General features: G+C 39.3%; 1 long non-coding RNA gene across 1 annotated transcript; it reads right to left on the reverse strand.

The window, feature by feature from the left end:
• Positions 1-15,233: 15,233 nt before the first annotated feature.
• On the reverse strand, positions 15,234-17,658 carry LOC122173568 (uncharacterized). Its single transcript, XR_010599231.1, has 4 exons — positions 17,452-17,658; positions 17,266-17,304; positions 16,712-16,861; positions 15,234-16,216 (listed from the first exon to the last, which is right to left on the reverse strand). It is a non-coding gene; the product is annotated as an uncharacterized LOC122173568 (long non-coding RNA).
• Between the last annotated feature and the right edge of the window lie 3,367 nt (positions 17,659-21,025).

Consider the following 21,025-nt stretch of genomic DNA (forward strand, 5'->3'; position numbering starts at 1 on the left):
TGCCATGCGGGCAGGGGACTGGACTCGATGACCTCTCGAGGTCCCTTCCGGTCCTATAATCTATGATTCTATGATTCTACCTGGTCAGTGCATCTGAGTTGAGAGTGCTGTCCAGAGCAGTCACAATGAAGCACTGTGGGATAGCTCCCGGAAGCCAATAACATCGAATTCCGTCCACACTACCCCAAATCTGACCTGCAAAGGCCGATTTTAGCACTAATCCCCTCGTCGGAGGTGGAGTAAAGAAACCGGTTTAAAGGACCCTTTAAGTCGAAAGAAAGGGCTTCGTCGTGTGGACGTGTCCAGGCTTAATTCGATTTAATGCTGCTAAAGTTGACCTAAACTCGTAGTGTAGACCAGGCCTAAGAAGGGTGTCAGGAGACTCATACAGCTCTTCCCAGTGAACTCCCACCAGTGCCTCCCTCCTTCTGCTGATGCCTCCTGTTCTTCCTCCCCCTGAACTTCTCCCAATTTTTTTTATAGAGGCCCCATTGGAAGGCAGCTAATTCATTACAGCTGAATTGGACTAATTCCCTTCTAAAGGGGCAAGTCACTTTGTGACAAATGTATATATTTGTACGCAGGTTCTTTGATAGAAAATACAAGATAAATGATTGTGATCATGTTAGGTACACCAGGGCTCATGTAGTACAGAAGACTGCTGAATTTTGATGGGGAATGTGCCATTAAAACTAAGCAGTTTCCTTTTTGTATTAACAAAGTATTTGTTCTAGTCTTTAAAGTCTACATTCACTATTTTATAAAATCATTTAGGAGCACAAAATTGTTTCCAACTTCTTAATTTTTCTTCATCCATTGAACATCTACATTCTTTTTTCCTATAGCTTATGAAAGCATTTTTTTTTAAATATACAGCATTGGTACATTTGACATGAACTCCCCTCCCCAATCATCACTGTGCAGTGAGTGATGCAGAGGGCAACGTGTTAAGAGGTTAAGAATTATTTGCTTCAAAGATTTGCACATGGATTTCTTAGTGTACATCAGCTAATGCTTAATATCCAAGGTTTCCTAGAAATCATAGTTGTGAGATATGATATTAATACATTGTCTCTGGATACCTAAAAAATCCCAGTAACTCATTTTTAAATAATATTTATTACACTTTCTGTAAATGAGTATATAGAACCATTACATTTTTTTTAACGTGGAGATATATGGTTTATAACATGAAATTTCATTTCACATCAGATGGATCTTTGCTCTTATTTTTACTGGACAGTTTACATGCTGACCTGAGAGTGACTTTTTATGAAAATCTACTTTTCCCCCTCTTGGATGGAAGGAATTTCTTTAATCCTCTGTATAGGCTGATGTTCTGTCATTGGTCATTGTGAAGGAGATTGGTTTTGCTGTTAATCTCCAGAAACCAAATTCTGTCCTCAGTTACATATGTGCAATTTTCATTCTCTTGAGTGGAAGATATACTTTAGGGCAGAATATGACTCCATGTATTTCAACCAAGACTATGTAATATGTATGTAATAGGTTGCTTTTCCTATATAATATTTCATTTATTTGAATTGTACTTGAATTATTATTATATATATTGAATAATACTATGTATTACAAAACTTAACAAAAAAGCTAATGTTCTTGGCTTTTGTAGTATAGAAGAATTGCTATCAAGCAAACTGCAAAGCTCTCCACCAGTTCTGTGTGGTCTCCAAAGAACCTGTTTGGCTTTCCCATACATCACCAGTGGGAATTCCTCCTGGAACACTAGTGTTCACCATCCGCAAGAAAGACTTCTTTCTATTTTGACTCATGGTCTCAGACTCCTCAGCTCTCCTCTCTCCTCTCTCAGGACCTAAATTTCCTAGCTGTCTGTAGCTCCTTAAGAATGTTGCAGATGAATTAGTGGCTGCTGGATTGTACCTAAAGAAGTTACATTATTTATTTATGTGATATATTTCAATTTCTACTTTTATACAACAAAAGAGCACCCACTACATGGCATCTAGTCCTTGGACTTCTGTTGGTTGGGTGGTTGGTTTGGTTAATCCTCTTTTATAACTCTTGGGATTGTTACATAGAAGGGCAATAGTGAACCAGAAACTTTACTACACAGACAAGAGTAAATCTGATTGTAACCTGCACGCTTTCCACCTCTCATCTCCTGTTTGGTCTTTCAGCTTCTCCCTCCACTGAGTTTGTCTGCCTGTGGGCAACACAACTCATCAGTCTGTGCACCTTGTCCAAGACTGAAGGGTAGTTCCAGGAACTCTTTCCCCTTCAGCACATTAGAGTCTAATAAGGTTTTCTTCCACTTGGGGATGTATGTGTCAAATTAGCCACCCAATGGTAAACTTAATAAAAACAAGAGTTAATAAAATAGAGAAAATGGAATCAAAACAAAATAAATAGTTTGCTTAACATCTGTGGATTTGCACTTATTCAGATATGGGCATTTTCAGCTTAGTTATCAGATGACATCTCTTGAAAGCAATCCCCTCTTTGACCCCTGTTGTCAAGTTGACACCTTCCTTTGCTATATCAGCTCTTCATTGCTGTCCAGAGCTCTTCCTATTGTCTCCAGGACCCACTTCTGAAGTCCATGCATCTGGGTCAGCGTGCAAGGCTAGATATACCTTCCCTGATCCAGGGCAGTTACCTCGGCTCTCCAGACCAGTTTTCTCCAGTTACCTACACACCCAAGAGAGATTGGGGACCTACTGCATTCACTAGGCTCCGGACCACTGAGGAAAAATAAGTCCTCAATTATGTTTAATGGCTATCATTTCAAGGGTTAACAGCCTACCTCAGATATCCCCTTGATATCGAGATACAAAAGGAGCGCTTAAAGACGATAAAGTCATTGCAGAGAAACTAAATGGATTCTTTGCTTCAGTCTTCACGGCTGAGGATGTTAGGGAGATTCCCAAACCTGAGCCGGCTTTTGTAGGTGACAAATCTGAGGAACTGTCACAGATTGAAGTGTCACTAGAGGAGGTTTTGGAATTAATTGATAAACTTAACAGTAACAAGTCACCGGGACCAGATGGCATTCACCCAAGAGTTCTGAAAGAACACAAATGTGAAGTTGCGGAACTATTAACTAAGGTTTGTAACCTGTTCTTTAAATCGGATTCGGAATAAAATTGTCAGACACATAGAAAAACATAAACTGTTGAGGAATAGTCAACATGGTTTCTGTAAAGGGAAATCGTGTCTTACTAATCTATTAGAGTTTTTTGAAGGGGTCAACAACCATGTGGACAAGGGGGATCCAGTGGACATAGTGTACTTAGATTTCCAGAAAGCCTTTGACAACGTCCCTCACCAAAGGCTCTTAAGTAAAGTAAGTTGTCATGGGATAAAAGGGAAGGTCCTTTCATGGATTGAGAACTGGTTAAAAGACCAGGAACAAAGGGTAGGAATTAATGGTCAATTCTCAGACAGGAGAGGGGTAACTAGTGGTGTTCCCCAAGGGTCAGTCCTCGGACCAATCCTATTCAACTTATTTATAAATGATCTGGAGAAAGGGGTAAACAGTGAGGTGGCAAAGTTTGCAGATGATACTAAACTGCTCAAGATAGTTGAGACCATAGCAGACTGTGATGAACTTCAAAAAGATCTCACAAAACTAAGTGATTGGGCAAAAAAATGGCAAATGAAATTTAATGTGGATAAATGTAAAGTAATGCACATTGGAAAAAATAACCCCAACTATACATACAATATAGATTCATAGATTCTAGGACTGGAAGGGACCTCGAGAGGTCATCGAGTCCAGTCCCCTGCCCGCATGGCAGGACCAAGTACCATCTAGACCATCCCTGATAATAGATTCATAGATTCTAGGACTGGAAGGGACCTCGAGAGGTCATCGAGTCCAGCCCCCATATGATGGGGGCTAATTTAGCTACAAGAAGTCAGGAAAAAGATCTTGGAGTCATCGTGGCTAGTTCTCTGAAGATGTCCATGCAGTGTGCAGAGAAGGTCCAAAAAGCAAACAGGATGTTAGGAATCATTAAAAAGGGGATAGAGAATAAGACGGAGAATATATTATTGCACGTATATAAATCGATGGTACGTCCACATCTCGAATACTGTGTACAGATGTGGTCTCCTCATCTAAAAAAAAGATATACTGGCGCTAGAAAAGGTTCAGAAAATGGTAACTAAAATGATCAGGGGTTTGGAAAGGGTCCCATATGAGGAGAGATTAAAGAGGCTAGGACTCTTCAGCTTGGAAAAGAGGAGACTAAGGGGAGATATGATAGAGGTATATAAAATCATGAGTGATGTGGAGAAAGTGGAAAAGGAAAAGTTATTTACTTATTCCCATAATACAAGAACTAGGGGTCACCAAATGAAATTAATAGGCAGCAGGTTTAAAACAAATAAAAGGAAGTTCTTCTTCACACAGCGCACAGTCAACTTGTGGAACTCCTTACCTGAGGAGGTTGTGAAGGCTAGGACTATAACAGCGTTTAAAAGAGAACTGGATAAATTCATAGTGGTTAAGTCCATTAATGGCTATTTAGCCAGGATGGGTAAGGAATGGTGTCCCTAGCCTCTGTTTGTCAGAGGATGGAGATGGATGGCAGGAGAGAGATCACTTGATCGTTGCCTGTTGGCCCACTCCCTCTGGGGCACCTGGCATTGGCCACTGTCGGTAGACAGGATACTGGGCTAGATGGACCTTTGGTCTGACCCGGTACAGCCGTTCTTATGTTCTTATTATGTTCTTAGCATCTTTCCCAGATCAGGTTGTCTGGTTGTATCTATATTTGGGCAGGCCTCTTGTTAAACCCTTCCAAGAGCTTTTTTCTCTTGCCAAAAATACGAATTATGAACAGGTCCCCATATCCCTGCATCACATTGATCAGTTGAAAAGATATTTCTAAAATAGTATTCGTGTTCCCATATAGAGTATGATATATTCATTTCCCTATCTGAACAAAACCCTCACAATTTCTGAATTTACAATCCTGAGTAGAGACTTAGTATTCCGTTCTTGTTCTACACTGTGTCAAGCATACTATTGATGGTCTACAAATATTTGACCATCTGTGACTACTAATTTATTCAAACACAACTGTGTCTATTGTTCTCCTGTCTCCTCACCTTTGTTTGTCTCTTTATTCAACCTTTGTGTATTATGTATAGCCTAGATTGGGATATATTTAAGGCAGGGATTATTCTCAGATTAGCTGTTTTTACAGTGCTGAGCAAAATGGCTCCCTAGGTATTACCTTAACAAATAAAAAACCTATGTATTATTATTATTAATATTGTTTTCATCTAAAGTAAAAGAGAATAATCTAATTAAAATTTCAACTTTTAGACAAGGCCCCAGGTATGCCGTAGTAATCTTAATTTGTACTCTGTATTCTTTAGCATTGCAATGCAGCAAAGTAGAGATTCTGCAGCAGTTTCAGAAAATTTTTAAAATGGCATTTTGATTGAATTAAACATGAAAAAAATGCAATCATTATGGTAGCCACTGTGCTCTATGAATTGAAATTAATTTTATTTTATACTGCCATTCAAAATGCTGCATAATACTGTTCTGAAACCATAGAGTACACATAGGGTCTTCCTCCCCATACCAATACAGCAGTAAATCTACTTAATGCTTTGACATCTGGAGACAGTTATTCAGTATGCTCATACTATTCATATTTTAAAGGCAGAGAAAGATAAGGAGCAGGTGGTTTTGTACATCATGCCACACCATCTTTTTAGTAGTCCTAAGTGAACAGCATATATCCCTTTAGACTTAATTTATTAAAATATCAGTGTTGTGCAAGTTAACCATTTAGTGCCAGATTCTCAGCTTTTATAAATCTGCATAATTCACTGACTTCAGAGGAGCTACACTATTGTATTCCTACTGAGAATTGGTCCCTAATTCTCATGTATCTGAATATACTTTCAAGATAACAATATATTCAGCTGAAGAGGAATGCCTTTTCTTCAGGTTCAGTCAGAAAATAAAAACATGCCATTTGGTTTTCAATTAGCCACATTCGCTTCTCATGTAGTACAGTAGATTTTTGAAAAAATCTTCATAGATCCCAAGGCCAGAAGGAAACATTGTGATCATCTGGTCTGACCTCCTGTATAACACAGGCCATAGAACTTCCTGGAAAAAATTCCTAGACCATATCTTTTAGAAAAACATCCAATCTTGATTTAAAAATAGCCTGTGATGGAGAATCTACCATAACCCTTGGTAAGTTGTTCCAATGGTTAATTACACGCATGGTTAAAAATGTACACCTCATTTCCAGTGTGAATTTGTCTAGCTTCAACTTCTAGCCATTGGATCATGGATCATGTTCTAGCCATTGGATCATACCTTTCTCTACTAGGCTGAAGAGTCCATTATTAAATATTTGTTTTCCATGTACAGTCTGTATTCAAGACACTTCTTAACCTTCTCTTTGTTAAGCTAAATTGACTGAGCTCCTTGAGTCTACCACTATAAACCATGTTTTCAACATCCTTCCTGAAGTGTGGACACCAGAGCTGGAAACAATATTCCAGCAGTGGTCAAACTTTCTACTCCTACTTGAAATTCCCATGTTTATGCATTCAAGGATCACATTAGCCTTTTTGGCCACAACATCACACTGGGAGCACATGTTCAGCTGATTATACACCAAGAGCCCCAAATCTTTTTCAGAGTCAATGTTTCCCAGGATAGAGTCCCCTATCCTATAAGTAAGGCCTACATTGTTTGTTCCTATATGTATATATTTACATGTGACCATACTAAAACACATATTGTTTGCTTGAGCCCAGACTACCAAGTGACAAGATTGTTCTGTATCAGTGGCCTATCCTCTTTATTATTTACCACTCCCACAATTTTTGTGTCATCTGCAAATTTTATCACTGATAATTTTATGTTTTCTTCCAGATCATTGATAAAAAAAGTTCAATTGTGTAGGGCCAAGAACTGATCCCCGAGGAGACCCACTGGTAACACACCCGCACAACGATGACTCTTTCATTTTGAGACCTATCAGTTAGTCATCTTCTAATCCATTTAAAGTGCACCATGTTAATTTGTTCTGGCTTTTTAAAACTCAAAATCTGGTGGAGCACCAAGTCATACACCTTACAGAAGGCTAATATATTACATCAACACTATTACCTTTATCAGTCAAATTGTGATGTCATCAAAAATATATCAAATTAGTTTTACCAGATCTATTTTCCATGAACCTATGTTTATTTGCATTAATTAACTCCTCAGCCAGATCTTTTAAAACTCCTGGATGCAAGTTATCTGGACCTGTTGATTTAAAGCTGTCTAACTTTAGTAGCTTCTGTTTAACGTCTTCCAGAGATACCAATGAAATGAAGTGTTATCACCATATGATGTGGCTATATCATTTGCTTTTTCCACAAATACAGAACAGAAATATTTCTGCAAATACTTCTGCCTTTTCTGCACTATTATTGATAATTGTATCATTTCCATTGAGTAACAGACCAATACCATTGTCTAGTAATTGTGTTTTTAATATACTTTAAAAAACACCATTTTTCTGTCCTTAACTCTGCTGGCCGTAGATTGATTTGTGTCCCTTTGCTCCTCTTATTAATTTTCTATAATTCCTAGCATCCGATTTTTTTATAATTTTTTTAATATCAACATCTTGCCTCACACTTTTCTACCTCTTTATCGGAAGATTCAAAAGCAGGCTTAGTTTTCACTGGAAGACACTTAATCAGGCAAATGTATTCTATACCCCTCCACATTTCTACTCCTATCATGTGTCTCATGTATTCATTGATATTTATGATGCTTCCCAGTTTGTAGAGTTCTATTTAGCTGTCACGTCTTGTTTTAATGTGTGGATGATTTAGCGCTATGTTTTTCTTCTAAAGAAGTTTAAGATTTTTATGGAATTGAGGGATGACTATACAAGTGCTACAGTGGCACTATTGTTATGCTGCTATAGTGTAGACACTTGCTGCAGTGATGGAATTGATTTTTCTGTTGCTGTAATAAATCCAACCCCTCAAGAAGCAGTAGCTAAGTCGTCCGTCAACCTAGTTTTGTCTACACAGGGACTTAAGTCGGCTTAACTATGTCTTTCAGGGTGTGTGCATTTTTCACAACTCTGAGCAACATAATGAGGTTGACCTAAATTTTAGGTGTAGACCATCACTCATCCTTTACAAGGTTACTAAAATAGGTACGGTCAGATGACACATAATACTGAAATAATTCTTAACAAAACTCTGCACCAGCTTCTAAATGTATTTGTTAATTTACTCTATCAGTTTGTTCTAAAGAAGTCCCATGGTAGACTTTGTGCTTTCTGTATTAATATATTGGTCACTATAATTCCTTTAGGAAGTAATCCTAATGATAAGTTGAAGCACATATAGTAAAATGTTATAGAATTGTATGTGTATTATTTATTAAATGAATCTTTAGGTGATACAATCACTCTTTCTTATTTTTTATATTACTAACTTTAACACAGTTTCAGCAATGTGCAGGGTGTAAATTGAGTGATAATATGATAAATGTTGGCTTTTTAATAACCACGGTCATGCTGTGCAGCAAAGAGCATGACAGATAGCCCCAAGCCAAGTTTCAGCAATTGCAGCGATCATTTCTGAGGTACTCAGGATCTTCTCAAGTGTTAACTATGGGGCTTTCCTTGACTGGGCTGGTGTGGATATTAAAGTTCGCTAAGCAGACAGATTCTCTCTATGAGAAACCTACTTCCTGAGTATACTCTTCATCTCTGTTACTGGCATGTCTACACTGCAGCTGGTTCATTACATGCAGATGTGTAATAATTAGTTCCAGGCCTCCATAGCTCAGTATGTTTTTTTTTATTTTATTTTAAATGGCAAAATTGCCAATAGACCTGAAAATATGTTCTGGGTAAAGGAGGAAATAGTCATCTACATTTAAGCTTTTTGCAAAGCAAATGGTCTGTCAGAGGGTTCATGATTATCATTAACTTGTCTTGTTTTTTTTTTCCATAGGATTCCCTACCACCCCTATTTTCTGTTATACCAGAAAATGGTTGTTTCCATGGCACTTTCCCAGCTCGTTAAGTGTGGATTGAACCACACCCTAGCAAGGCCCCATCTTCTGGTTTCTAGTAGCATATTCCCTTTCCTCCTTCTCCACCTTAAATATGTATTGTTCAGATTCAATTTCCAGAGATACCCAGTGTGTCAGCTGCTCCTACCAGTTGTGCTCAGAGCACTGAGAAAGCCACATACATTCCTCCGGGTTACTCCTCAGTATGGGACACCTGACTTGGGTTCACTTTGTTGTACTCTTATATCTCTTTGGAGAGGATTGGAGTGGGGAGAGGGAAAGAATTGCTTGCTTTCCCTTGCTTCTAGGCCAGTGAAGAGATTGCTCTTCCTCACACTCTCCTTCAGTCTGGGCACAGCTAACCCTGTCCTTCTCCCTGTAACATGTCCTCTTGCCTTTTATCAAATGAGTCAGCTGATTGACCAATTAATTCCTTAATTCACCCAGCCTTCCTATCTCCTCAGTCAGCCCTTGCTGGGGAAACTAATTGAGGCTACAGTCATGAGAGTGCTGACCCATCTGTCAAGCCTTAGCAATCTGTCACAGGTTTACATCTGGATTTGGAATCAGTGCTCTCTGATTTTTCCGAACAGCTCAGTAGCTGCTTGTTGCAGAAGAGTGGACATTTTCTTTTAATGGTGATCTTTTCCACACAAATCAATAACTCCCCAGGAATGTTCATCTACTTAGATTTTACTGCTATATATGCCCCCGAACAGCACACAAAATCAAATTTAGTTTCCAGGCACACACTCTAGACTTCCCAAAAATGAATACTCCCTCTTACAGGGCCAGATGGAGCCACATTTACTACCTTTGAATATTACTCTACTCTGTGAAGTGTCTCATTATACGTTATTTGAGGTGGGTAAGGATGGCAGAATTGGGCCCCCACTCTTTGATACCACTTGGCCTAAATTGCCACCTCACTGAAAAATCAGCATGAGGGAACTTGGTGCAGGGGCAATTCTGTAGGCCCCAGTCAGACCATTCAGTCAACATGGGAACAGGTTTGTCCACTGGTAGAATGAGCTGCTGCCTTCAAATCCCAGGAGTATCCTGGGATTCATAGGAGTCACGGATCCCCCATGGGGAGGCTCTGTACCCCTCAACTGGCTATGGTTCTATGTGCCCTTCCTGCCCCCTGGCACCATGACTTCAACTGATCCGAGGTAACAGGCTCTTGCCTGGTGGCAGCTGTCATCAAGAGCCACTTAGAGTGGGGCACACACTGGGCAATAGGCTCCACGGCCTGCCTCCAGCCTGAGCTCCACCCTCTGCCAACTCCCAGAAAGTGGGGTGGGGGTCATAATGGTGACAGACATCTCTCCCCTTTGCATAAGACAGGGGAAATCTGACCGTGGAGAGCCCCATCTGCACACAGTAACATGATCTCTGCTTTACAAAGCATTCAAAAATGAGAACGAGATTTGGGGAAGAGAAGGGAGGAGAGAGGGGAAAAAAAGGCAGATGCAATTTTCCTGTCTGGTGAGCCTGCTGATACATTCAAAATTCATTCATACTGTATGAAACTCCATTGAGCTCAACAGAGTCACATTCTGGATGAATTTGGTCCATATTGGTGGGTTTCTTTTTTCTAAAGTCTCATTCATTGCCTTAAATTACTAAACCAAAGCCAGCTCCTGCTCTCAGCTACACCAGTGTAAATGTAAATTAATTCCACCAGCTTCAGTGGAGCTGGTAAGTGAAAGCAGAATCTGGCCAACAAATTATATCCGTGTTGAAGGGCAATTAGAGAGACCAAGTGGGCGAGGGGATATCTTTTATTGGTGTTTTCTTGTCAATCACTTTCACAGCATTCCATCTTTTTGCTTCTTCCAGCAATGATTCATAATCCTGTGTTTGTGGTGACAGTCTGTTGCCACAAAAGGATTGGGAGGTCCCAAATTCAGCATTGTGAGTTGACCATAGAATGAACTGCTGAGAGAAAATAGTTTAGGAGAGAGCAGGTGCTTTTAAAACATAAATACTTTCAGTAATAAGTAAGATGAAAAGCAAACAAGTAAAGAAATATGCTTATTGTCTGATGTGTCAGAAAATACTTTTAGTCTGAATGATGTTATTGAACTATTTGGATACAGGTAGGCATTATTCCAATAGGTTATAGTAACCTTTAACTTTTCAGCATGTGGATTTTGGAAAGTGCAACGTGCCTTAAAATATTTTAATCACCTAGTGTAACCATCACTTGCATTATAAAAGTTATACAGAAAACAACATGGAGTACATCTACACAGGGATAAAAAACTCTCTGCTGGCTTGGGTCAGCTGACTCAGGTTTATGGGGCTCAGGCTCTGGGGCTGAAAACTTGTTCTGTAGATGTTTGGGCTTGGGCTGGAGCCCGAAATTTGGAACCTTGAGAGAGTGGAGCATCCCAGAGCTCAGGATCCAGCCTGAGCCCAAACATCTAGAGATTTTTAGCTCCCCTGCCTGAGCCCTGCGAGCCCAAGTCAGCTGACCCTGGTTAGCCATGGCCATGCTGTGGGGCTCTTATACTGATGTAGACATACCCAGAGAGGCCCACATTTTCTAAAGTAGCCATACAAATGTGACTGACTTCTACGCATGTCATCCCCAACATGTACATGCGCCAAGGATTGGACATGCATGGGTGTGGGCAAACGTAAGTACAGATATATTTTTGCACCATGCACTTTTGAACATTTAGGTGAGAATGTTTAGCTATTACTGTATTCTGAAATTCACAGCCTAGATGGATTCTTTACGTGAAGAATCTCGTGTCCATGCACCGCAAAATCCACAGGAAGCTTGAAAAGAAGGGTTTCAATCAATGCCAAGCAAGGTTTCAATCCATACCAACAAGCCAGGACCAAATTTAAATAGATTTAAGATATATTACACTGAGTTTTTGAAAGAGTGACTTATCCTCTCATTGAACAGAGTTTCCCAAGGCTCAACGAGAGATGGAATCAGGGGTGGCCCAGAAGTGGATTACACTTGCAAAGGAGAGGAAGTGCAGAAAAAAATACATTAATTAAAATTTCTAATCTCTATAGTAAATGAGGCTGAAAAATCTGTTTTAAAAGAAAAGGCCTTCTCGATTCCCCATCTGAATATATATTTGGCACTCTAGTTCAATCTGTAATCTATAAAAATAAACTTCTCTTTAGCCAAAACAAAGGGAATTTTCTGTTTGTAAATCAAAATTGCAGAGAATGAAAAAGTAATTTCGATTCAATCTACTTATTTCTGAGGGTAAGACCGAAGTAAGGCGAACAGGGTTAACAAGGAGTTTATTTTATTTAAAATAAAATGAGAGCATCAAATTTTCATTTACAAACACTCATCCATGTTCAAAAATTGTGAAAACAAAAAAAAACAAAAACCTTGTAAAAGCAAGCAAGCAAACGGCTTGCAAACACGTGTGTTCTTTCCGAAGCAGGAGTTAATGTGGGAATTGTACATAGTCAACAAAGTCAGACAAAATATAAGGCCAGAATTTCAGCTGGAGTAAATCAAATAGCTCCACTGAAGTCATTGGAGCCATGTTTATTTAGGCCAATTAAAAATCTGGTCTATAAAATCTTCACTTTCAAAATACAGCACTTTTGTACTTCTTAGAAACCTAATCTCCCTTACTGTCTTTGATGAAGCAATGTGGAAAACTTAGTGACACCCAAAAGATTTTTTTCCCCCAAACTGAATATACATCATAGCATTTATGATGTTCTGACAAAGTTGAAAATATTCTTTTAATGATCAGATAGGATAATAATATTCTGCTCGTGTTCCTTGTTTGGGAATAAAAGCAACATCAGTTCTTTCCCAAGACACATGTTAGTGGTTAAAATAATGGTCTTTGAACTTCTACAATCTTTATACATTTTGTTAAAATGAACATATGCAACTGCTTGTGTATTACAGTTTAGAAAAATGTTTTTATAGCCTCATTAACAGCTACAATCTCAATTTCAATTGCATTTTACCATTGTTTCATCAGTGTTTATGAAGATAGACAGTATCTTACTATAACTTTCTTTCCAGCAAGCAATATATATTTTCATGAACATTGGACACTGAGCATTTGTGGATTTCTACAACTCAGCAATTACAGAGCACTGGGTTAGAAAGGACCTCCGGTTAGTCATATAGTTAATCCCCTTGCATCATGGCAGGGATGATTTCATTATCCTTTAGCCATCTCTAATAGATACATGTCAAATCTAGCCTTATATATCTCCAGGGATGGAAATTTCACAACCTCCCTTGGTAATTTGCTCCATTTTCCAACTGTCCTTTTCCCCTGCTCTAACATCAGCTAATTTCTTCTTCCCTTTCTCTTGAAAAAGAAAATGGAATTTGATTTTATATGACGTTTTCAGACTGAGCCACAGGCTCTCCCAAGGACCCCTTCACAAACACAGGCATGGAGGGAAGGTTCCAGAGCTGGGGGTACAGCCACAGCACCTAGCATTGAAAAGATTCTGGGTAGCTCGGGACAGGCTGCCAAAACTTAAGCAGCGTCCCCCTTAGACTTTCTAAATTATGGTAGTGGCTGCTCCTGCCACTGCAGCAGGGCAGAATCAGGAGGGTACAAATAGGATTTAAAATGACTGTAGCCTCAAAAAGAAGAACAGGAGGACTTGTGGCACCTTAGAGACTAACAAATTTAGTAGCCTCATTGTGCTGTGCCTCTTTAAATAAAAAATAAGGACAGCCTCTTAGATGTGCAGCACAGAATTTCACCATGAATGGCAGCATTTTACACTTCACTTTGCATTCTCATTCTCTTATTGAATTAAACGATTCAACTGAGTAGTGACAACTCACAGGTAGTGATTTACGGGAGCTATCAGTTTTCTCAGACTCTTGCTTCAGGGAGGTTGAATAGGTGTACTAACCTGCAACTGTTAGCAAGAACATCTCATCTGACCCTAACTAATAAGATGGATGAAAACTCGAACTGGTCAGGAATTGGAACTTCCATTCGGTGGGAAATTTGGACATTTTGAAAAAAAAATCAGAACAAAAAGCCAAAATTTCCTCCAAAATAAATGTTGTTTTCTATCACTTGGAACATTTCACCTTTTCAATGTAATGTTAATTATATTTGATATATATTTTATTCTATTATAATATAAACAATAAGTCTTGAAATTAAAAATCAAAATGTTCCATTCCCATAAAGTTGAAATGCTTCATTTTGATTTTTTTTTTCCAAAATAACATTTTGTCAAAACTGACATTCTACATGTCTTGAGATCAACAAATTGCCTGTAGGAACATTTTCCGACCAACACTATTCATAAGAAGAGAGGCAGGTTCTAAGAAAGACAGGTCTGACACTATGTAATATTTGATGATAACACTTTGAATGGCACCCCAAGTAACATGAATACATTTCAGTCTCTGAAGCACAGGTGTAATAAGTTGTATTTGAGAGGCAGTACTGAGTAGGCAGGCATATTCTATGCAAGCTGAAGTTTCTGAGGGGTCTACAAGGGTATCCCAGATAGCGTAAACTGATCTACAGGTAAAGGCATGGTAACTATGTTGAGTTCTAAACCTGAGAGGAAAATATCCTGGCCAGGCACAGAGGGGGAAAAGCATTTCCGGGTGTCACCGCTAATTGGGAATCCAGGAGCATTCTCAGGAACTCCAGATTGTGAATTAAAAACAACTCCACAATCCTAACAAAAAGGAAAAGCTGAAGACCAACATTTTCAGAAGTGATTAATGGTTATGGGTACTTTCATTTTGGGGTATACAATGTCAATACTTTCAAGGGGCCTGGTTTTCAGAGGGTGGGTACTTCCCCCAAAAAGGAGATGCTCAAAATTACTTGTCATTTTTGAAAATCTTGGCTAACATGATTCCTGTAGATTTATGAAACTGTCACCTCTGTTCAACTAAACAATCATCTTAAAAAATCAGTTGTGGAGGAGGAGTCTATCATATCTAGCATGGAATAAAGGAACAACAAAAAGCAGCAACTGCTATTCATAATCTCGAATAAGAGTCAAATTGCTCTTTGTTTTATTACTGGGGAAGGTTACTGGAAGGAAAAGTCTTTCTTTACTACCACAAGTGAAAAGTAGCCTTTCTACAACTTACGTATGTTGCAAATGTTAGGGCAACGTAAAATTTACAAACTGTGGGATAGACAAAATAAAAGGAGCAGTCAGGCATGTGCATGTGACAACTGTTGTTGAATGGTTAGAAATTTAATAAACAATGAGCAACAATTACAGAAAAGGACACTAATGAAAAGCAATATGGTGAATTATTACAAAGATACAAAATAGATATACAGGAAACATGTATATTCTATGTAAGTAGTTAAACTCAAACAAGACTGGATTTCAACATCTGCAAGACAATAAATTGATTTCATCCATATGGTTTTAATTTAAAAAATGTTAGACAATATACAGTACATGGTCAATCCCACACTGGAAAAAAAGAATCCTCAGAGGGTAGATCAGAAAGAAAATCCAACTTATGTATTGAAATAAAAGACAACGTTTCTTGCCCTTATTTACATTTTTCATTAGAACCTAAAAAAGGATCTTTTTCACAGACTCAAGCACACACTTGTACTTACACATTTTTAGGACTCCAGAATATTTTAATACATATTTTAACACAAATCAAACTATAGAAATGCCCAACATTCACAAAATTCTTGCCCATTTAAATGTTCACTTTACATCAGCAATGAGTTAGTAAAGCCTAGGTATTCCCCTTTTCATGAACATTTTCTTTTCTGTAATATTCAGAGTAGAAATTCTAATTACTGTGCTTACTATTAAATGGAGCTGCTTCTTTTATTTCATATTCTCTTTCTGCTAAATCATTCAGCTCTTCAAACCCCTTTTATAAATATATGCATTCAACTTTTCTGCTTGTAGCTTGTGGAAATGTATATTACTTGTAACTCTATCCTGCAAAACACATCATGTCTTCCCCATATGTGCCCTTGAATCCTGCTAGTTTTAGACATTTGTAAAGCTGTGACTTTGTGCAAAGTTGTTTGTGCATTTAAATCTGTCCATATTTATAGGTATAAAAATGATTTAGGGACATACTCTGCATATTTTTGACATATGTGCATATATCTTCTGTTGTCTGCAGATCGTCCTCTGTGTCAGGCGCAGTGCTTTGGCTGCCTGTTATTCTTCCTAAAAAACATTCAAAATACATTACCACACACAAGCCTCTTGGGAATGTTATACTGATAATTAAGGAGAGACCCCTGCATAGTTAATCTTGAAAGTTCTGCTGTACATTGTGCTAGAATGTGCAAAATCTGTGCGTTGGGTAAAATAGACCGCGGAGGCTTTATGTGAAAGCAAGCATGGTTAAGCATTAGCCATAGCCTTCCACAATTAAGCCTGAGGCACATTCACTCACTCACATACAAGCTCACAGGTAAACAATGGTTGGGGTGAATGGAGAATTGGAGTGTTTGAGGAAATACAGACATCAGTGCAACCTTGTCATGGGCCCATAAGGCATTTATCCCCACATTCTCCTTAGACCTACCTCAAGTATATGAAAAACACTATGCAAAACAATGCTGTGTTCCATTTATTAAATGTGCTATGTATGTACTTATTAAGAGGGTTTTCATGGCCCTTTATTTCTTAGTGCCTCACAAACATGAATGCACTTACCTGTACAACATTCCTGTGAGATAAACTTGTCACTGTGCCTCAGTGGGTCACAGCTGAGGATGTCAGATTCAGGACAAACTGCTGAGAAATAGGGCAGACTCACCCCAAACTGGTGTCAAGTATCAGAGGGGTAGCCATGTTAGTCTGAATCTGTAAAAAGCAACAGAGGGTCCTGTGGCACCTTTAAGACTAACAGAAGTATTGGAGCATAAGCTTTCGTGGGTGAATGCCCGCTTGCGTATGATGAAGTGGGCATTCACCCACGAAAGCTTATGCTCCAATACTTCTGTTAGTCTTAAAGATGCCACAGGACCCAAACTGGTGGTTATTCTACCATTAGATATATCAAGCCAGTAACAAAAGTAAACTTCTGTCTCACCACACTGGTTAACAAGAAATCAAAAATACAGTCTCCTTAGGCATCCCAACCCTTATCTCACCACCCAGACATTGGACTTTATGGTTAACTGAAAACCAATTTCATCAAACAAATTGTTCTTCTGATGTCAAGACACCAGCTACACAGCCAGCTCAATATGTAACACAGCTCTTACCCAATGGTCACGCTGCTGCCAATCCTGTAGTAAGCAAATCTAAAGGTTTATTTATAAAGAGAAAAGAAATAGAGAGTTAAAATGGTTAAGGAAATCACATGCATGCAAGTGATTGCAAAGTTCTTATATCAGTTTTGAAGCAGTGATGGAATAAACTGCTATTTTGCAAAACTCTCTGGAAATTACCCAAACAGCTTGGGGGTCATCAGTCCTCATTTAGAGCTTCCTTCAGAAATCCAGTGCAGAGAAATGAAGCAGGAAATGAAGACAAAATGAAGATGTTTCCAGGGTCTTTTATGCCCTCTCCCACGTGGATGGAATTTTACTGTCCCAAACAAAGCTCCCAGTCTCAGTTGGTGGAAAATTACAGGCACAAGGTGGAGTCCAGGGTCACACGAGTAAGTCACATGCTTTGATGACGCACAGGAGCAGCTATTTCTCATATTCTTTCTAAAGCCTCCACAGGAAGGCTCAGTGGGTGGGTCATATTTCATTCATACAGCATCACAAAGGTAAATAACATTTCTGTATTACAGGTAAGGAAACAGATGCACAGAAAAGGTAAATGACTTGCTCAAGATCACAGAGCAAGTCATATCAGAACATGTAATAAAACCCATATCTGCTGAGTGCCACTCCAGGGACTAATCACAAAACCATCCTTTTTCTCTTTTGGAAAAACGTCTTAAAATATAAATGATTAAAAGCACGTTTATATTTAACCCTTCTGTCAGGTAGTGTTGGCAGCAACAGGGGCCAGGTTCAATATTTAGGGGTCCCTTTTAACATTACAAAAAGGAATAAGCTCAAGCCCCAACCCAGAAGACTGGGAAAACTAACCAACCATCATCACAGGCACCTCTAAGAGGCAATACTACCCCACTCACAAGCACTGAGCTTGAGTAGAACAAAAGCGAACTATTATTAAGAGGGAGAGAGAACTCCGCATTAATTTGAGAAAACACTGCAACAATGATTCAAAAGTATGCAAACCATAAGTGACTCCTGCCCCATGGGATCTTGGGTGTTGCCTTTGCCTCAGTTTCCCATCTTGTGCTGTGAAAGTCCAATGGACAAATGTTGCTTTAACACACCACTCCCTCATCTCTCCGCTGCACCCCATTCATAATTGGTTGGCCAAAGTCAGCAAAGTCCCAGAATTCTGTGCATTCACGTTGATTCACCTCCCATCCTGAAGGGAGCATCTACAGCCCTCACCCTGGCTCACCACTGTTGCTGTTGTCTCTGTCACTGCTTGATGTTGTCACTGCGGCTGCTCACGACCTGCTTCCACCTCTGCCCCTAGCACTGATGCCATGTTATGAGGTGCCACTAGTTCTTAGTGATTTCACTGCGTAGTGGGGAACCTCACTGCTGCTTTATCCACTGCATTGTCTTTTGCAACACTGTCCCCACACCAGGTCTAAGGCTTTGCCCCCTCAATCTGCTCATCCGTGATTTCAGCTCTAGTGATCACTGAGCTGAAACAAGGACTCTCCCATGAGTCCGATCAGCTTTGTCTTTAAATACTGGAGATGGAGCGGGGAGGATGTCCAATTGTATCTAGAATGTTTTAAATAAATCCACACAACCAAATAGGAGCACTTTCACTTGGATTTGGTATCATTACCCTCCACTCAGCATGTGAAATTAAATTTAGGTGACCCCTCAATTAGGGCATATTAAGTACAATTTTCTGGCCCATTAGTCATACAATAAGAACAACAACATTTCATTACCCCCTGCATCCAACCTGCATCCTACACTAAAGTGAATTTTAATCCAAAACAGCCACAGCTGATCTCCTAGGCAAAGTAGGAATGTCTATGCAAATACAGTCTGCATCTGAGGTCTTTCCCCCCACTTCATCAAGAAAGGGCAGGGGAGAGATCCTTCAGATCCTGTTTACATATATACACCTTAAGCATGTTTATACTGAAGGTCTAGTCATCCTTGTCATAGTTGAGAGAATTTCCCCATATTCGATGACGCTCCCAATGGCTGGTTCTAGGGTGACCAGATGTCCTGATTTTATAGGGACAGTCCCGATTTTTAGGTCTTTTTCTTATATAGGCTCCTATTACCCTCCTCCCCCGTCCTGATTTTTCATACTTGCTGTCTGATCACCCTAGCTGCCTCAGGTAAAAATTATTCCACACTTCTTTGTTTTCTGCTGACATGGCAATAGAGCAAAGTTGAAGCTCAAAAGTGAGCACATACTTTAAAAAATCCCTAAAGTATGTCTGAAGATGAGCTCAGAAAAGACAATGGTTTCTCTTCTCCCAAACCATGCACAAGATTTGTTCAAACTGACAGTTCATTAACAGAAAACAGTTGCTGAGCAATAGAATAGAAACTGGCAAATACATTAACTGACATATAACTTGGGAACTGAAAGAAAAAATTGGGTGAGAACCCAGAAAAAATAATGTTTTAAGATTGACACAATAACTTCCCTTGAGTAATTTCTGGTGTATGTTAGTGAAGGAAGTGCCTCATAGCTTTTCAAGATCAAGATATTATTAATTAATTGTGTCTGCAAAATACCAGTAATTTTGGTTACAGACAATCTTTTTGAGTGTATATTCATAAGCAATGAGATTTATGAAAGGCTACAGATAGTAACTGGACATAGAATAAGACAAATGGATGTCTGAAAAATATTTGGCTTATAAAGAGGCACCAAGCTAGATTTCTCAATTCCATGTGCTTCCAAAGCTTGGCATGGTTAATCAGAAAAGCTGAAGATACTGAAAATATGATTTATGGCATCCTAGTTCTTAGTAATGTAAGAATATTTAAGAATCATGCACACTTCACGGGAACAAATCACAATCACATTAAGTGCTGAAAAGTTATCACATTTTGGTAACAGTGCCTCCAAACGTGTCAGACCATATGTGTGTCAAGTTTCTCTGCTCCCTTAAATTATGATATCACTTGGATTGTGATTGGAGTTGAGTATCATTGAGAGAGTATTCTCCAATACTTTAGTTGTTCTTCAGTGTTTCTAAAAATGATTTCTGAGATTCCTCTGCTATGAAGAATGACTATCTGGCTGCCCTTAAAATCATATATCCATATCCTCAACTAACCGAAAACGTCAGACTGCTCTGGTCCCTAGGGGTATGTCTACACTGCAATGAAAGCCCATGCTTAAGCTCAGGCTCAAGCCTAACACCCCTTGTGTCTACTTCAATTGTGCTAACCAAGGCTCAGACCCAGGGTCCCATGACCCTGCAGGGTCTGAGCATGAGTCAAGTGGGATCCAGGGTTTGAGACCGATTGCTTTGCAGCCCCACTTTACTCGTGTCCTGGGAGTCGGCCAGAAGTATCCCACAATTCCAGGAGCCAACATCCTTAGTCCTTTCTATCCCAACAATCTCCAATCCACTCTATTGAAAACAGAAGCCCCCTCCTTCCACCCCTTGGCATACTGCAGCAGCTCAGGTCAGCGTTAAGCCATTCTCTTCTGATCACCAAACTGCAAGCACAGTATCGGAGAGCCTCCTGGATTTGCAATGGAGACCAAGCAGAGCAAGATTTTTGCAAAACGTGCTGCTTCATGGTCATGGAAGCACAGCCAGATTTTGGTGATTCTCTGGTGTGAGGCCAATAAAACTGTGAACTTCAGCAAAAGCACCAGGAATGACCACATGTGCCAGCAGATAGCTAAAAAAGCTGGAAGCTCTGAAGATTTTCTGGGATCAGTGCAGGAAGCATATTAAGAGGTGGAAGAGCAAGTACCAGAAGACCAGGG

The sequence above is a fragment of the Chrysemys picta genome, chromosome 3, assembly GCF_011386835.1.
Source record: "Chrysemys picta bellii isolate R12L10 chromosome 3, ASM1138683v2, whole genome shotgun sequence".
In the NCBI taxonomy this organism is placed as follows: domain Eukaryota; kingdom Metazoa; phylum Chordata; order Testudines; family Emydidae; genus Chrysemys; species Chrysemys picta.